General features: G+C 38.0%; 1 long non-coding RNA gene across 1 annotated transcript in view; it reads left to right on the forward strand.

Moving 5' to 3' along the window:
• LOC127667003 (uncharacterized) overlaps positions 1 to 18,523 on the forward strand; it is a 35,747-nt gene extending 17,224 nt beyond the window's left edge. Inside the window, exons 2-3 of the long non-coding RNA XR_007973765.1 lie at positions 16,669 to 16,715; positions 17,253 to 18,523. This is a non-coding gene — a long non-coding RNA (uncharacterized LOC127667003). The remainder of the gene's footprint in view (positions 1 to 16,668; positions 16,716 to 17,252) is intronic.
• The last annotated feature ends 420 nt before the right edge of the window (positions 18,524 to 18,943 follow it).

An 18,943-nucleotide genomic window follows, 5' to 3' on the forward strand; every position in this document is an offset into this window, starting at 1 on the left:
ACCAGACACACTGAAATTAATAGAAAAGAAAGTGGGGAAGAGCCTCAAGCACATGGGCCCAGGGGAAATTTTTCCTGAACAGAACACCAATAGTTTATGCTCTCAGATCAAGAATTAACAAATGAAACCTCATAAAATTACAAAGTCTTTGTAAGTCAATAGAAAAAAATGGCAATCAAAAAATTGGGGAAAAGGTCTTTACCAACCCTCATCTATCAGACAGAGGGCTAATATTCAATATATTCAAATAACTCAAGAAGTTAGACTCCAGAGAACCAAATAAACCTATTAAAATGGGCTACAAAGCTAAACAAAAAATTCTCAACTGAGGAATACCGAATGGTTGAAAAGCATCTGAAGAAATGTTCAACATTCTTAGTCATCAGGGAAATGCAAATCAAAACAGCACTGAGATTCCACCTCACACCCATGAGAAGGGCTAAGATAAAAAATTCAGGTGATAACAGGTGCTGGTGAGGATGTGGAGAAAGAGGAACACTCCTTCACTGCTGGTGGGATTCCAAGCTGATACAACCACTCTGGAAATCAGTTTGATGGTTCCTCAAAAAACTGGACATAGTACTACCAGAGGACCCAGCTATACCACTCCTGGGCATATACCCAGAAAATTCTCCAACATGTAATAAGGATACATGCTCCACTATGTTCATATGTGTCCTTATTAAGGATGCTATGTTCATAGCATCCTTATTTATAATAGCCAGAAGCTGGAAAGAACCCAGATGCCCCTAAATAGAGGAATGGATACAAAAATATGGTACATTTACACAATGGAATACTACTCAGTTATTATAAACAATGAATTCATGAAATTCTTAGGCAAATGGATGGAACTAGAAAATATCATCCTACGTGAGGTAGCCCAATCACAAAAGAACACACATGGTATGCACTCACTAATAAGTAGATATTAGTCCAGTAGCTTGGAGTACTGAAGATATAATTCACAAACCAAACCAAGATCAAGAAGAAGGAAGACCAAAGTATTGACACTTTGGTCCCTCTTAGAAGGGGAAACAAAATTCCCCTGGGAGGAGATACATAATCAAAGTGTGGAGCAGAGACTGAAGGAAAGATCATGCAGAAACTGTCCCCCATGGGGATACATCCCATATACAGTCACCAAACCCAGACACTAACGTGAATGCCAACAAGATCTTGCTGACAGGAGCCTGACATAGCTGTCTCCTGAGAGGCTCTGTCAATACCTGACAAATATAGAGGTGGGTGCTTTCAGCCAAACATTGGACTGAGCACAAGGTCCCTAATGGAGGAGCTAGAGAAAGGACCCAAGGAGCTGAAGGAGTTTGCACCCTCATAGGAAGAACAACATATGAACCAACCAGTACTCCCAGAGCTACCAAGGACTAAAATACCCACCAAAGAGTACACATGGAGGGACCCATGTCTCCAGCTGCATAGGTAGCAGAAGATGGCCTTGTAGGCCATCAAAGGGATGAGAGACCCTTGGTCCTGAGAAGGCTTGATGCCCCAATATAGGAGAATGCCAGGACAGTGAAGTGGGAGGGGGTATGTTGATGAGCAGAGGGAGGGAAATGGCATAGGGGGTTTTTGGAGGGGAAAGGAGGGAAGGGGATAACATTTGAAATGTAAATAAAGAAAATATCTAATAAAAAAGGTCAGCTCTTTGCTTCTAGGTCGTGGCCCTCGGGACTGAACTGTAGCCATCAGGCTGGGCTGTAAGTGCCAACCTATTTCACAAATGCAAAAGTTTTCAATTTTAGTTTTTATCTTCCAAAATCTGAATTCTGTACTCAGGTCACCAGGCTTGCCTACAATTGCCCTTAATTTTAAACAATTGTTAGTAACCAACTTTGATGAAAATACTGTATGTCTTGATGAAAAACCTCCTATGTACAGCAGGACAGAGAGGTTACTAAATTAGCCATGGTTAAAAACATAATAAACCATAACCAAGATATTCATATTTATGTGTATTAGTAATATATTATTAGTAATATATTATAGTTATATGGCTACTTTTCTTTTCTTAATCTCCCATCTTTTTATGTATTTCTAGGAACTTTTTGGCAAAACTAAGGTTATAATGACCTCAATATTTTTCTTTAAATATTTCTCCTTTCTCTAGAAGAATCTTTTTTCCATGAATGTTCTGCCAAATGATATCAAAATGTCTCCATCCTATGAGCCTCTTTTGATTAAATAGACATGAGTTCAGCTGCTTATTTCTCTACTTGGCAATCCTTGCTCAAATTCAGCATGTCTCTGATGACTCATGATCCCTCCACTGTCCCCTAAAACACACATAAAGAAATCTGGTATCAATGGGAAGGGAAGCCCTTGGTCCTGTGGAGGCTTATTGCCCCAGGGTAAGGAGATGCTAGAGGGGTGAGGTAGGAGTGTGCCAGTGGGTGGGGTAGCATCCTCTTAGGGGAGGAGTATGGGATAAGGGGTTTGTGGAGGGGATACCAGGGAGGGGGAAACATTTAAATGTAAGTAAATAAAATAGCCGATTAATAAAAAATTAAATATATATAAACCTAAGCAATTCTTAGGTTCTTCTCTAAAAAGTCTTATTTGTCTTTTTAAAAACAATCACATTTAAAGGATAAAATAGCATTATTTATAATGTTAGTTTTTATAGAAAATCCCAAACTGGACTATATTAAAGGCTATCATTTTTTGGAAAATAAAATCCAAAACTCAAATACATTCCTTTTTACAGTTCATTCACAATAACCAATAGAATTTTTTATATTATTTAATTATAACAAATAAATATTTATGTTTTGGGGTGAGTCAGGGTTTTATCCTGTAGAATTGGATGGCCTAGAACATGTTGTGTAGAGCAACGTGGGCTCAGATTCATAGAGGTCTGCAGACCTCTGCTTTTTGGATGCTGGGATAAGCCTGTGTTCTATATAATCTGGCTTAAATGCTCATTTTTTATTGGAATATATTTTCTCACATAATATTTTCTTCTCACAAAATATGTCCTGACTACAGTTCCTCCCCATTTCTCCTCCTAGTTCCTACACCTCTCCTTCTATCCAGATCCACTACCTCTTTCTTTCATTAGAAAACAAATAGACATCTGAGCCTTTAATCTAAGGGCTAAAGTCTCATGTTTGTTTTTATTTTTGTTTGTTTTCTGCTTTGTTTCATTGATAACACATTCTTCTCTCATACAATACATCCAGACCACAATTTCCTGTCCCTCTCACCCTCACAGATACTCTCCGCATTTCCCTTCATAACAGAGCAGGCTTCTAAGAGACAGCAAACAATCATGACAAAACGAGACACAATAAGACAAGGTAAAAGCCTTCACACCAACACTAGGCAAGGTGATCCAATAGGAAGGAAAGAATCCCAAGTGCCAGCAAAGGAGTTAAATATACACCTGCTCCCACTGTTAAAAACACCAAGCTAAAAATCATAACATATGCACAACACCTGGTGCAGCCCCATGTGGGCTCTTGCTTGCTGCTTCTCTCTCTCTCTCTGTCTCTGTCTCTGTCTCTCTCTCTGCTTGTCTATCTGTCTGACTCTGTCTCTCTGTCTCTGCTCTCTGTCTCTCTCTATCTCTTTGTCTCTCTGTCTCTGCTCTCTCTGTCTCTCTGCCTCTGTCTCTTTGTCTCTCTGTTTCTGTCTCTCTGTCTCTGTCTCTCTGTCTCTCTGTCTCTCTGTCTCTGTCTCTCTGTCTCTGTCTCTCTGTATCTGTCTCTCTGTCTCTGTCTCTCTGTTTCTCTGTCTCTCTGTCTCTCTGTCTCTGTCTCTTTGTTTCTCTGTCTCTCTCTCTCTGTCTCTCTGTCTCTGTCTCTCTGTCTCTGTCTCTCTGTCTCTGTGTCTCTGTTTCTCTGTCTCTCTGTCTCTGTGTCTCTGTTTCTCTGTCTGTCTCTGTCTCTGTCTCTGTCTGTCTCTCTGTTTCTCTGTCTCACTGTCTCTCTGTCTCTGTCTCTCTGTTTCTCTGTCTCTCTCTCTCTGTCTTTCTGTCTCTGTCTCTCTGTCTCTCTCTCTCAGGCCTGAACCTCAAGTTAAACCTAACATTGCCTGGCCACTCTAGTTCTGTCCCACCATTTCCCTAGCACATCTTGCATATGAGCCAGGCTTAGTAAGTCAGCGAGCCATGTTCTCCTGGTGCCCTCCTGTCCCTCTGACTCCTACAATGTTTCCTTCTTCCTCTTTCATGCAGTAACCCAAACTCCAAGGGGAGGAACCCAACTTACACTCTTTTGATCGGTATCTGGCTGTGGGTTTCCGTATCTGCTGCTGGAGGAAGCCTCTCTAATGAGAACTGTTCAGAGCACTAATCTATAAGTAAAATGAAATAACGTTAGGAATCATTTCATTATTTTTTCCAGTTGTGTTTGGTTCAGTCTCTGGTTCCTGGCCATCCAGGCAATGTAGGGCATGAGCTCTCTCTCTCTCTCTCTCTCTCTCTCTCTCTCTCTCTCTCTCTCTCTCTCTCTCTCTCTTTCTCCCTCTCTCTCTCCCTCCCTCTCTCTCTCACCCCCCCTCTCTTTGTTCCTCTCTCGGGCCTGGACCTCAAGTTAAACCTAGCATTGGCTGGCTACTCTAGCTCTGTCCCACCATTTCCCTAGGACATCTTGCAGACAGAACAGAGTATAATTTGAAGATTTTGTAGCAAGTATTTAATACGTTTTAAACCTTTTACCTAGAAAACAGAAGTTTCATGACCATACTGCAACTTCTATTATGTTTTATTATTAGATACTTGCATATTATATACTGTTAATTTTTCTCTATGAGCTTCATATGGTCTGTGAGTTGTAAGTTGGGTATTCTGAGCTTTTTACCTAACATCCACTTATCAGTGAGTACCATCCCATATGCAGCCAACAAACCCAGACACTATTGCTGATGCCAAGAGGTGCTTGCTAACAGGAGCTTGATAGAGCTCTCTCCTGAGAGACTCTGCCAGAGCCTGACCAATACAGATGCAGATGCTTTCATCTAACCATCAGACTGAGCACAGAGATCAATGGAGGAGTTAGGGGAAGGAGTGGAGGAGCTAAAGGGGTTTACAACCCCATATCAACCAACCAGACCCCCAGAGCTCCCAGGGACTAAACCACCAACCAAAGAGTACACATGGAGAGACCCACGGCTCCAGCAGCATATGTAGCAGAGGATGGCCTTATCTGGCATCACTGGGAGGGGAGGCCCTTGGTCCTATGCAAGCTCCATGCCTCAGTGTAGGAAAATGCTAGAGTGCTGAGGCAGGAGGGGGTGGGTGGGTAGGGAACACCCTCGTAGAAGCAGGGGAAGGAGGCATGTGATGGGTGTTTTTGGAGGAAAAACTGGGAAAGGAAATAGCATTTGAAATGTAAAGAATTTAAAATATTTTCTCTATGAGGAAAAAGTGAATTTATAATGTTTAATACTTATTACAATCATTACTGATTTATAAAAATCATTTTAAATCCATAAACCAATTATTACAATTTGACATGTAATTACACACTATATTAAAGGCATATATTTCATATATCTCTTATTGGACTTTATCATAAACAATTTTAGTGCCTAATACTGCAATATAAATTGAATGCAAAATAGAAACAATTTATTATTAGCATTCTAAATATAGATATGTTGTCTATATTTTTCATCTTTCTTGCCCTGAGTGATTTTAATAAGCTCTTTCATAGTGTGCATAGTAATTTTATATTTATTATCTAAATTGATAACAGTTGATTAAAGTTAAGGGCATTTGTGGCCAAGTATGATGTCCTGAGTCCAGAGCTCAAATTTTGAAAGAAGAAAATGAACAGAAACAAGTTTTCTCTGATTTCTGGTCATGGACTATGATAAGTATATCCCTAAACCCCCACAAAATAAATATACAAATACACAGGTATAAGAATTTAAAATATTAAAGAACTAAACACATTTTCATTAAATAAAGTATGCTGATAATACAGCTTCAAAATTTTACATTAAATATATTTTGCATAAATAGAGTAAAGCTATTTACCTGAAAATCTGTTTGAGCAAAATACAGTGCATTAAATATTGTGGTTGTCTATAATGTCCAGAGAATATTTAATTAAATGCTAAAAGGTGTAGTCATTGTAAATAATAGTTGTTTGATGCCTCTTGGAAAGGTCACTTTGTGTATGCATCTCATAATCTGAATAATAGAATTTGCAGTGGCCTATTATCAGCAAATATTTTAAATAATAAATCATGTAGGAATTTAATTAGGTCATCTTTCAATGTCATTTTTGGCATGTAATTCAGATGTTCAAAGAAATGAATGAAATTTCTATAATACAATACCTTCAATTACCATCAATTATTAATGTTAACAAATAACATTTCTTGAAGCTTATAGATATTAAAATGAAAAATAACAATAACATTGATTAACTTTCTAATGGCATCTTTTATTTTTATGACATTTAAACAACTCTGAGTATTAAGAAGACCCTATTTCTTTTATTAAGAGTCATAAATGTTATTTACATTTCTTTCATCAATTCTATATTTGAATACACATATGATGATAATAGAATAAAAACATTTTACATGTATAATGTATTAACATGGAGAAAATAGTATTTAAAGAAATACTTTTTCACAATGAAATATGAAAGAAGATACTTAAGAGACTTTATAAAAAGTACTTTATAAGATTCAAATTACTACACAAATGTAGAATGATTACATGTTTTCAAAACAAAGAAAAACAAAATTCATAAATATGATAATTGCTTCATATTCTTTCTAATATATAGTCAAAATTATATGAGCGTCTATTAGGAACATTGAAAAGAGCATTATTTTTTTTCAGCCAGTGTGAACAATATTGTAAGATTATATTCCTCCCTGGTACTTGAGCAGAAATTCAATATTGCTTTAACGCATGAGGTAATCTTTGCTAACTTAATAGTTCCTGAAAGATGAGTAAACAAGTTTGGATACCATTCTTTCTTTTTTTTTTTCCGTATTTTTTTATTCGATATATTTTTATTTACATTTCAAATGATTTCGCCTTTTCTGCCCCCCCCCCGACTCCCCTAAAGTCACATAGGCCTCCTTCCCTCCCCCTGTTCTCCCATCCACCCCTTCCCACTTCCTTGTTCTGGTTTTGCCCTATACTGCTACACTGAATCTTTCCAGAACCAGGGGCCACTCCTCCGTTCTTCTTGTACCTCATATGATGTGAGGATTATGTTTTGAATACCATTCTTTCTATTACCAGTCTGTATATTGTCTTTGTAATACACAATATTTTACAATTGGTTGCTCCCTTACTCAGAAATCCTCAGGTGTTGATAGCAAAGTGCATTCTAACTAGTATCAGAAAGCATTATACCATGTACAGTGGCCAGGATACCCATAAAAGCACATACCCATTAGCTATTAAGACAGTGACAGTTTCTAATCTCTCAGTGGTCTCTTCAAAAGACTCCAAAGCCATCATTACAGTCATGCAACCCTTTGGGCAGAATTTCTCCCAGGATCACTCTGATACTCTCAGCTACAACTGCCCAAACTTTTGTGACTCTAAACCCCAAGTGTCTGTTCTTTGCTTTCTGACATGCTCAGGAACCAAATCATACATTTGTACCCAAGCTGCAATGTAGTTGGGCATACAATTTTCTGAATCTGACTTTAGAAAGTAGAACTCATGTATTATAGTGAATTACCAATAATGAGGAAGAACATCTAAGGATTCTGCACAAGCAATGCTGACATTTTTTGATCCCTGAGATCTGTGCTTTGCATTTTTACACTCTAGCTATATCAGTAAAGAAAGAATACAAGCCATCAGATATGAAACACATCAATCTGCTGCCAGGATAAAAGAAGTAGAATAGGGAGAAGAGAGATTTTCTCTATACAGGTATTGAGCACCATTTGTGATTGACAGTCAATACTTCATATTTTGATTGATATCAGTCAGTGTTTCTGAGCTATGAAACACAGACAGCAAAAATAAACATTCTTGGATGAGTACTCTATAAATATGGTGGTTTCTATCTTCAGTTTATTCATTATGTTTATTATTATATCCTGTGTCCTGCAATGAAAGGTTTAGATATGATTGGTCTTCCAAAGGTACATGTATTGAGGTTTGGTACACAATATAGGAGAAATAGGTAGGACATGTGAGAGGTACCTAGGTAGAATATGATCAGAGGAGTGTCTTTTTCAGAGAGTCTAGACACCTACCTGGATGGGGCTTGACTAGGTTTGATTTGTTACCTGGAGAATCGGTCATTATAAAGCTAGCACATACTTGCCTTTTCTATGCTTGGCAGAATACGTGCTGCTCTTAGCTCTTGTGTGTATGCATACCATGTCATGTCACCTGACACATTATGTCACAGCATGAAGCCCACAGCAGAAGTGGCTTCCAATAGTTAGCCTTGTTATTCTCCAAGTGGTATGCTGAAATAAGTCTTGTTTTTGCAAAATACCCAGAATTCATTATTTTGTTATAGAAAAACAAAATTAAGTCAAAGGTATGCCTCATGCACTGTTAAGCTATCACTTATGCTACTTGTTTTAGTTAGGTTTTCTATTCATGCACAAAACATCATGACTAAGAAGCAAGTTAGGGAGGAAATGTTACACTTCCACATTGCTGTTCATCACCGAAGGAAGTTGGGACTGGAACTCAAACAGGTCAGGAAGCAGGAGCTGATGCAGAGGTCATGGACAGATGTTACTGACTTGCTTCCCCTGGCTTGCTCAGCCTGCTCTCTTATAGAACCCAAGAGTACCAGACCAGGGATGGTACCACCCACAAGGGGCCCTTCCCCCTTGATCACAAATTGAGAAAATGCCTCACAGTTGGATCTCATGGAGGCACTTCCCCAACTGAAGCTCCTTTCTTTGTGATAACTACAGCCTATGTCAAGTTGACACACAAAACCAGTCATTACACTACTCTATTCCATTTATGTAGAATAAACGGAAGATATATTGTTATTGTCTAACTTCTGAAAGCATATATTTTTGTGAAAATTCAAACTGTTAATAATTGCTTTTTATGTTGCTCGTCATGCAGTACTGAGCCAGCTTACTGAATACAATCACATTAATGCAAATCACAATCTGTTTATTGACCTTTGTTACTGACTGGATTGCTTATGTTGTGATAGTAACCCCCAGAATTTGGTCTCATTTGAAGATTAAGATGTGTGGAATCAATTTCTGTGAGGTTGTCATGATGAGCCTAGCCAGATATGATTAGTGTTCATTATTTTTATGGATGAATTTCAACAGAGACGTTCATGTCATATTATGTCTTAAATGAATTATTGCCCTTTGACAATGAGGGCAGAAGTCAGAGGAATGCCTTTATCAGGCTTTGAGCTTTAAGGTTTTGGACACAGTTGATAACCTGGGAAGCTCATTCACAGAGATTGCTCTTCCTAGCCCACAGAAGTCAGACCTTGCCACTCCAATTTACAAAGCTATAAGATGTTACTTATCTGTTTTGGGGGGGGCATCCAGTTTGCTATAAATTGCTATGTCTGCCTTAGCAAACGATCACAACCATGTGCAACCTGGCTCCTTTAGAAGCCTTCCTTTTTACCTCGAGGGGATTTTTTTAAGGTTGTTTTCACATCACTGTTCTTGGGGAGCTGAGCATTTAGAGAAGGGTCAGCCAAAAGGCTGTGTTGGTCTGAAGCTTTCCCGAGGGAACTGGAGATAGGTGTACAACTGTGCAGGCCAAGTATTACAGCCTCATTCTTGAATCATAATTTTCTGGGGCAACCTTTTGAGTTACTTGTCTCTAGTGTACTGGGCAGAGGATGAATATGAGTCTGCTTTTGAGGAACCCTAGCCTAGGCAGTCTGGAGATGAGGATTCAGATGAGCTTGGGTAGATCCTAGACACAGCATTTTCCCCTTTGCGCGTCTTTCTTGCTCCCTTTTTGAAAAGAGAGTTTTCTTATTTCTTTGCACAGAAAAGGGCATTATTTCAGTATCATACATTCCTGGTGTGAATCCTAAAGTAGCTTTGTCTGTCCATATTGCCTTAGGATCTTTGTAGCACGAGTAGATCTTGTTCAATCTGTTTCTAGAAAGTTCTCTAAGGTCTGCAGGAAAGCTATCAGCCGGGTGAGTATATGCCTGGTCTTGTCTAATATAAAGCTGCCCCTTTCATGACCTTGGATTCTACTTGCTAGTGAGTCAGATGTGTATATTACCAGTCTTAACTAAACATTACATCATTGTAATTAGTTGCATTATGTAACCCTTTTTCCATCTGTCTATTATTCCTCTTCGGTATGTTGTTCATGCCTGTGTTCCTCAACTCTCTGTGAGTGAGAACGTAAATCTCATTTTTCTGTCACTGTTAATTTTACTATTTTAGGTACTAATGTTTCTTCAACTAATTTTCTTTTAATTTTTAATTTATGAGGTATGGTTTTACTATATAATCAAGGCTAGCTTCATATTTACTATGTAACCTCAAATTTGCTATTTAGACCAGTGTAACCTCTGGCTTTTGATCCCCTTGCCTCAGCCTCCCATGTGACGAGATTATAAACATGCACTAAGCCTATTACATTCCTTTTAACATGTTTATTTAGAAATATAACTCAGGGGCTTTCTGATTGTTTTCATGCTCATAGCCATGAGAAGGGAAAGGGAAAAGACTAGTGCACATACTATGATCATAGGCTTGGCGGAAGTTGGCAAGACTTACATTGCACTCCAGCAGTTGTTAAAAGGAAAGGTACCATGCTGGAAAAACCCTGAGAGTTATAGTCAGTGATTACGGTACTGTAGATGTTGTCCCTCAAACACCCACATCCCAGAAAAAGAAAAAGGAACATGAAAGTTGTTTTCCATGAAAACTAGAAACAAAAATACATTAGATCAAGTTTTATAAATAAAATATCCAAGGCCCTCTTTTTGTTGCACTTAGTCTTATTCGATATTCTTTAATTGTGATTTAAACTGAGAGGGACAGTTCCACCCTGATCTTCATTTATAGAATATATGGGCAAATCATCACCAGGACTGAGGCTGAGTTTGTAGAGCTTAGCGCAAGATAAAAATTCAGAAACCCTTATTGAAAAATCAACCATCAGATCAGGACCATGAAAACAGTGAATACCATCTGGTTTAGGATCCCTTGAAGTGAGAGGCCCATGCAACTCCATGTGTTCAGGGATGTGGTGTGGTTATCACAGAAAAAATTAGGAACTCTGTAAATCCCCTTTATTCTGAGGTATGGAGTTAAGCTGATTCCCCCTTATATTTACTGCAATGTATAAAAATCTCTGTACAGTTTCTTCATCCTGATCACCTCATATTAAGTGTACAATATCCCTTTCTTTGGAAGGTTGTATACATAGTAGTTTATTTTTGTGTTGAATGTTTACAAAGAGTTTACAGTGGTTGACAGTAATATCCAAAGTGTCTGTGTGGTGATTTGAATATGCTTGGCCCAGTGAGTGGCACTCTCAGGAGGTATGACTTTGTTGGAGTAGGTGTGGCCTTATTGGAGGAAGTGTAATACTGTGGACATGAGCTTAAGATCCTTGTTCAAGCTACCTGGATACTGGTCTTCTCCTTCAGCCTTCAGATGAAGATGTAGAACTCTCAGCTCCTGTACCATGCCTGCTTGGATGCTTCCATGCTCCTGCCTTGATGATAATGGACTGAGCCTCTGAACCCGTAAGCCAGCCCAATTAAATGTTAGTTATGGTGTTAAGAGTTGCCTTGGTCATGATGTCTCTTCATAGCACTCAAACCCTAACTAAGACAGTCTGCATTATAGATTAATTTCTCCTGCTGCTTTCTTTTCCAAATGTCATGTTGGTATGTCTTCAGAATTCAATTTAAGAGCTAGAACCATGGGTATCTCTTTTGTATGCTTTATATAATGCTTGACTCCCTAGTTCATGGAGGTAGGTGTACTATGCTTTGATTTATCTCAAAGTATGTACCCACAGGCGCATTTTACTACTCTGAACAATATTACAGTCCTCAGGATACATAGCTAGGTAAGGCTGCTCATGATGCCTGTACCCTAGCCTCCAGTACTATTGGAGTTAGCCATTAGGAAGAAGATTCCAGGTCAGTACCTACTTGATTTCTCCATGTTCTCAGACCAAAGTGTGTGGTGCCTTCAACAATAGGGTCTTACTGTCAAGTTCTGGTGGGTAATCAAAGCAATAACAATGTCCTGTACTCTTTTGAGTATCTTTGGGGTACTTCTGAACAAGACCTCAGGAGAGGGGTCTCACACAGCAACTGAACTGTTTAATTGACAACCTTTGACTTCTTGGATGAGCATAATTCCTTCTGTAAGATAACTACAATTAAATTGTTGTTGTTGGTGGTGGTGTGTGTGTGTGTGCACATGTGCTTGTATGTATCTTATAATAGTATATTTCCAATGGCTTTTAAAAATATAGTGGCAGTTATCTCTCTCCTATTGTGTCCTCTGCCCTGCCACCTATAAATTCCTAATTCTACTCAAATAAACCCATCAATATTTTATTTCATGGAAGATGTTTTGGTACTGGATATTTTATAAAACTTGTTATAAACTTAAATGTAATAGTGCCTTTTACCTTTATGTAAAGGGTCTGTTTTGAGATAGTGCAATGTCCCCTTTTTTCCCCAAATGATACTCAGCTGTTCCAGCTTTACAGTTGAAAAGCCTTTCTCTGCTGAGTTGTTTGCAGCTGTTTTTCTTCTTTTCCAGAGATCATTCCAGAGTTCAACAAAGTCACATTTCCTTCCTATTGACCATATATCTGACCATCCATGATTCACACAGTGTTTTCACAGTAAATCTTGAAACCAGGTAGTAATTCTTTTCTGCCTTTAGATATTTTTCTGGTATGCCCCAAAGTTCACCATGGTATACAGTTCTTATGGAGTATGTAGCATCTAGTTGCATTTAGTGAATATTTACTTAAAAAACCTTTTGTTTTAAAGAATTTTAATGGCAATATACATTGCATTTAATTAGTTTCATAATCTTATGCACTTAAAGAGATTTAAAAGAATTAGAATTACAGTGGTGTGCTGTCTCTTATGCATGTAAACACACACACACACACATACACACACACTCAAGTTCTTATTCTGTAACCCAAGTAATACTCAAACTCTCAGCAACTTTTGTACATCAAACTCTCAATTTTATGAAACAGGACTTTACATTTCATCTTTAGTAATAAATAGAATAAGGTACAGGTTGTTACAGATTATAAAAACAGGCTGACAGATGTCATGTAGGGAGATAACTGGACTGTGAGCCCAGGTGTGTTAAGTTCTACACTCTCTTCCCATAAGAATCACCACCACGTGGTTGTTCATGAGCCTTAGCATTGATATCTATATTTTACTCACAAAGTTGATAATAACTACATCGTTCATTCATGATAGTAGCCATGGAACTTTGTCTTCCTAAAGCAAGGATTTATCTCTTAGGAGGATAGCATATGCGGTATCTATGGCTGACAATAGCCTTTAATACTTACACGTTTGTTAGAAAATTAAGTATTTGATTGGTACTGCTTAAATAATTAACATTTTTATTATAGTTCACATCATAACGGGATGGAAGTTATTTTGTTGCTGAACAAATTTCTAATGATATACTTGTTTTGAATTAAAATGTGCATATGAGGCTAGGGTAGGGAATTAATTAGTGGTGCACTTAACTATTATGAATTAGCCCCTAAGTTTAATGTGACAAAAAATCTAAATATATAAAGTATGTATGCAGCAATTAAGTAAAAAATCAAAGGTATGTCTAGACCACTAAAGGGTATGAAATAAAGGGAGCACAGTTATTTAGACTCATAGAATGTTATTAAAATTACTACCATATTTATTTTTATCTCTCTATGTATCTATGTATGTGTATGATCGTGTATCAGTGCAGACACTTGTGCAGATCAGTATACAACTTTGGGTATTGCATTTTCACGTTGTTTGATACAGCGTCTTTTCCTTATTGCCGTGCTCCCTAAGCTCCTAGGCATTCTGATATCTTTATGTTCAGTCTCACTGTAGGCATTCTGGGATTGCAGACACAAACTATGGCATCTGGTTCTGTGTGGGTGCTGAGAATCCAACCTGAGCCATCTTCACATCTACCTTACTGTCCCTTTTGTTCTTCATCAATATGGCAGACTTATGTGATCATGCTAAGATTGCCTTTTCTAACTGAATGACTTATTAACCTTTAGGCACACTTATTTCCCCAAAGCATGCATGGATAGTAGTGTAATAGCCAGATATTGGAAATTAGCCTGCGGTCAGGACCACAGTCAGCGCTGACAAAAATGTGTTACTAGTATTACCGTAACAGGCTATCTTCTTGACCTCAAGATCATGTTTTTCTCACCACAATGTGTTCCTCTGTATTATTTCAGCATAATGAGTTCTTGCTTAGAACACGTTTATAGAGTCAATTGCCAAATATTGTCTACCACTTTCGCAGAAGCGTAGGTGTGTGAAGTTCTCACTTGGGTATTACATCTTTAACTGCTTTTTGCTTGCCAAGCACACTTAACTCTTGAATATACCAGAATCAAGATGATGGAAATTCCAGCTACCCATGGATGTTGTTATTTAATTGTTCTTCTGACCACCTTGTATTTTCATTCCAAAGAAATATAGTCTTCCCGATACAACTACGCTCTTGGATTCAGTTCCAGTCAGCCTCATTATGGGGTGGTCTGGTCCCTGCTTGAAGTATTCCAAGTTGGCTTTCAGTTGTTATTTCAAATAAAATGACTTTTCTGCCTCACTAATTCCTTGATGTAGTAAAAGTCTTAGAATAGTCTCAATGCCTCCTCCCGAGTTGAGGAATTTCCACCGTGGGGGAAACCGCGATGAGTGGTGGTTATTGACATCACGCAAAAGAGCGCATGACGACTCTGTGAATCAGAGCCGTCTGCACATGGAGGTATGTCTGCATGCATGTTGACCAGAGTTGCAACCAGAGATGCTGGCTGGAAGAAAGGGGGATCTGGCAACAGAAACCACACGAGGGGTCCGAGAAATAGAGTCAGAAGATGCTGGCCCAGCGCATCCGCAGAATTCTCGATAGCTCAAATACTCTGCCGTGTCAACATACTGTTGAAATGAAATTCAGAACAACAGAAAACCTTTCACAGGATGGAGGGAACAAATGGAGGGAACAGAGCACAATAAAATATTGGAAAAAACAAAGGAATTGGAGATTGATGCAGGATGTAAAATTGATGTAAAATTTCTCAACTATTATCTGAATGATCAGCCTTGCATAACAATATTCTTCATCCTTCAGTCCTGGCTGCATACAAAACTCGAGAGACTATCTCTTACCCCACTAGGAATGATTTCTCTTGGTACTCAGCAGTGATACCGAGTAAAATATTGGATTGTTTTTACTGAACATGTTAGCTTGTGGATCACATACATAGTCGTAACAGGCTCAGCGTGAATTCAAAGCACAGAGATGATAAAACTCATGAGGTAATTTGTCTTGCAGATTGCAGGACTTGGCACATTGTGAAACACAGTGCTTGTTTTCATCCACGTGACAGGGGGTGATAGGAAGAAAGAAATAAAGAAGTGGGGGAGGGGAGCATTTACAACAATGTGGCAGTATCCTCTGGCACAAATAAAATGATTAGTCAAGAACTCTCTTTGCAAAAATGAACATAATGATCATTCCATGTCTAGACTAGGAGATAGAGACCACTTTTGAGGAAAAAATCTCATCTGCACTAGAAATCTAAAGAAAGAAAGCATAAAACAAGGTAAAAATAAAACAAAATAATATAAACTATGGGACAACTCAGGATGAGATAATAAAAAGGGTAGTAATTGTTTTTTTCTTAGATAGGAATTTGTGTGCTCCAAGAGCCAAGCCCTCAAAGGCAATTGCCTGTGGACATTCATTCAGAACTGAGATGTTTGAAAGAGCTGATACAAAATCAGAAAATTTTAAAGGAATTAGAGTTCAAGTGCTTTATTTGAAAATCTTCAAGAATAGTCTTTATTTTGTTAGGTTGAAAATAAACCAGTACTGGCTTTTCATTAAGGGATAAAGATGTCTGGGCTGCTTCTAAAGCAGGCAAGGTGAGCCCTAAATTGATATAGGGCTGAGGCTGGCTAAAAGCTAAGAGGTAAATGGATGATGGTACATTTAATTAGCTGTTCCCTCCAGGCCCATAGCTAAGAAAGCTAAAAGGGAAACAGGAATATACACTAAGGGCACAAAGTTATTTCTTCCTACTTAGACACCCTGAGTTCTAGGCTGACTACAGGAAAACTAAATTATACAAAGGTTAAGTATTTGAACGTTCTTTAGATCAAAAGGATGGAGTGTTGTCATTGAGACTCAGGTCCAGGTCACTCTGGGAGGAGGACAGTGTGCAGCCCTTAAGTAATATTTGCAAGGAAAAAAAAGCCATTGCACACCCAGTTCCTCCTCTTTTCCAAAGGGAGAGTGTTTTGTCCTTCAAGGTGTATCATTTGATTTGGACTCTGTTAAAAGTGGAACTTTCTATGTCCCATTCTTTCATTCCACCCACAATACCTTCAATCTGAAGGTTTTCAGATTAGGTTTCAGATTAAGCATTTAGGCAGGGCACTTCCCCTCTCTCTCACAATGATAAATTATAACCCAGTATCTTTCTGTGTCCATTTTAAGATTCCTTGTCAGTGAGATGGAGAACCTGCACAGCGATTGTATCCCAGGTACATGGGCAATTCTTTTCTTCCTCCCTGTCTCTTGGGTCTCTCTTATACCTGATGTTTGGATAGCTACTCCTTTGAAAGCATTTAGGGGTAAAATAATTACATTTTGTTCCTCAAAACTAAGAAACTTAACTTGTTTCTTACTATAAGTATTTTTTTCAGTATTTAAAAATTGTTCTTCAGATTGTTTGAGAAATTGATATGACTGGCCATCATCATATGTCTAATATCATACCCACAAATGTTTGTACCCATAGCTTCAGAAAATGCGAGATTAAAATTGATTTTAGCCAGAAAACATGGGATGTGACTTTACTCTCTGATGTTACATCTAACTACCATTATCAATTTTAAACATTATTACTTTGTTTTAGCTGCTACATTAAAAGTACTCATATTTCATGATAACCTTCTATCTGAAGATCTTTTGTTTGTGTCTGTTCTTTCATTTTTTGAGATTATAATATAATGACATTATTTCCCCATCCTCTTCTTCCTTTCAAACCTTCCCATATGGCCCTACTTGCTCTCTTTCAGATTTATGACCTTTTGATGATCCCTGTGGTTGAATTAGGGAAAAGCTGGAAGAAGCTGAGGAGGAGGACAACCCTACAGGAAGACCAGCAGTCTCAACTAACTCGGACCCCCGAGATTGCTCAGACACCGAGCCCCCCACCAGGCAGCATACATCAACTGACATGAGGCCCTTAATACACATACAGCAGAGGACTGCCAGGTCTTGACTCAGCGAGAGAAGATGCACCTAACACTCAAGAGACTTGAGGCCCAGGGAATAGGAAGGGAGTGGGGATTTCTAGTGGGCTAGGGAGTGGAGACATCCTCTTGGAGATGGAGGTTGGCAGTTGGACATATGAGATATAGAACAGAGGACAGATCAGGAGTGGGATAAATATTGGACTATATAAAAAAAGATTAAAGAATAAAAACTATTATTACATGCATATTATATATATATATATACACATATATATACACATATATAATATATATTATATATATATTGGGCTTAGATTTCTTTTTAAAACCTACTTTTGATAAGGGTCCTCAAACACTTGGTAGGGGAGAAAAGATATTAAATAAGGGGATGTGGACCTGTTTAAATGTAGTTTTTAGGGTTCATTTCAATTTCCTTTTGTCAGGATACCAGCAGTCCAGTTCAGTAGTGTCAGGATACCAAACAGGAATCAGCAGTGGTGCCGTGATCCAGCAGAAACAGCCAGGCCTCTGCTAAATTAGTAAGAGTCAGCTGGAGTGACTACTGTGCCTTTCTCAATGGAGAGAAGATGAGTGAGGACTCAAGACCAATCTATAGTGTTGCCAGCCTCGCTATGCAAGCACCCTGTCACTGTCGATTGAGTCCTATTTAAACTCTCTCCAAACATCATGGGTCCTCCCTTGCCTCAGGAGACTACCATGTAAATCTACTTTAAGAAAATGTCAGGTGAATCTGCATCACATGACATAACCAGAAACTTCCACTTCAATATATGCATATGTTCTAATTACAACCTGCTCAGTCTCTATAATACATATATGAATGTTTTCACGGCTGACCATTTGGTGTTGGGTAACTAATTGTTGTGTCCTTTCTTCTCTTTCAAAAGTCTTAATGTAAGAGTAGAACTAAGTTTTCTTTGTATACGTAAAAACTGTATTTTTTCATTTTACTCTCAGATCTCTAGGGTAAATACAGTTCTTTACTATTTGCCTTATCTAGTCAAATTAAAAATTGATAGTTACTGTAGATGTTATTAGCTCTATTAAAAGTGTTGATTTAAGGAATCAATCATGAACTGAAATGTTGATTTTTTTTTCTATTGGTATTTTCAAATTGATAGTATTACAAGTTTCAAAGATTAAACAAAATGTCTATTTAAAATTTACTAATTTAAAGTTGATGTTTCTATAATTAATAGATAATTTTAATAAAAACCTTTATTAACTTTAAATAATGAAGAATTACTGGTTTATTGACTAATGAATACAGAATGTTCATTTTTATGATTTTTTTTTCCTTTTGAGATGGGGTTTCTCTGTGTAGCCCTGGCTGTCCTGGAACTCACTTGCAGACCAGGCTGGCATCGAACTTAGAAATCCGCCTGCCTCTGAGTCTTATACATAAGAAAAAGCAAAATTTTGAATGGATAAAAGCTATGCACTTGGAAAATCAGTTTTCTATTTAGTAGGTAAGACCAAGGATCCTACTC

This window comes from Apodemus sylvaticus, chromosome 16 (assembly GCF_947179515.1).
Source record: "Apodemus sylvaticus chromosome 16, mApoSyl1.1, whole genome shotgun sequence".
NCBI lineage: Eukaryota > Metazoa > Chordata > Mammalia > Rodentia > Muridae > Apodemus > Apodemus sylvaticus.